This window comes from Penaeus monodon, chromosome 25, assembly GCF_015228065.2.
Source record: "Penaeus monodon isolate SGIC_2016 chromosome 25, NSTDA_Pmon_1, whole genome shotgun sequence".
NCBI lineage: Eukaryota > Metazoa > Arthropoda > Malacostraca > Decapoda > Penaeidae > Penaeus > Penaeus monodon.
The window spans coordinates 37,359,782-37,360,282 of NC_051410.1; the positions used below are offsets into that span (position 1 = coordinate 37,359,782).

At 42.5% G+C, this 501-nt stretch overlaps 1 pseudogene; it reads left to right on the forward strand.

Annotated features, from left to right (window-relative positions):
- Positions 1-353: 353 nt before the first annotated feature.
- Positions 354-501, forward strand: part of LOC119589388 — a 16,353-nt pseudogene continuing 16,205 nt past the window's right edge.

Genomic DNA, 501 nt, shown 5'->3' on the forward strand with positions numbered 1-501 from the left:
CTAGTGCAGTGAGCAATAGCAAAAGATGAAAAATAAAATAAAATTGAGTAATGAACCTGAAAAAATGCATAGAACGATGTGATTTCCCTTCCAGATTTTGCCAAAATTGTTGATTCATCGTAAAATGAGAATAAACACACAGTAACTAAGGACACTAGGCTTACACACAGGCAATGTATAAGCCTACCTTTACTGTAGACATACATCCCTGTATAGACGACTTTCCCTGTCTTGTCCCTTTGCGTCCCCTGTGAAGAAGCGACCCAAGGCAAGGATCATTGATTCTGAGTGAATGTGCACCTAAGGAATAGGAGAACATTGCCTCCTTCCCTCTCCCTACTCTGTGTAATGAGATGGAAGACCTAGCCACCAGCATGAGGGTCCTTCCTTGACCACTTTCTTTACCTTTGCTTCTTTTACGCTGCGGGTACCGAGGGGACGGCTGTTGAGCATTTTGTGGATCCGGAAAGATCGGCTTTGTTGTACTTTCTATTAGATTTA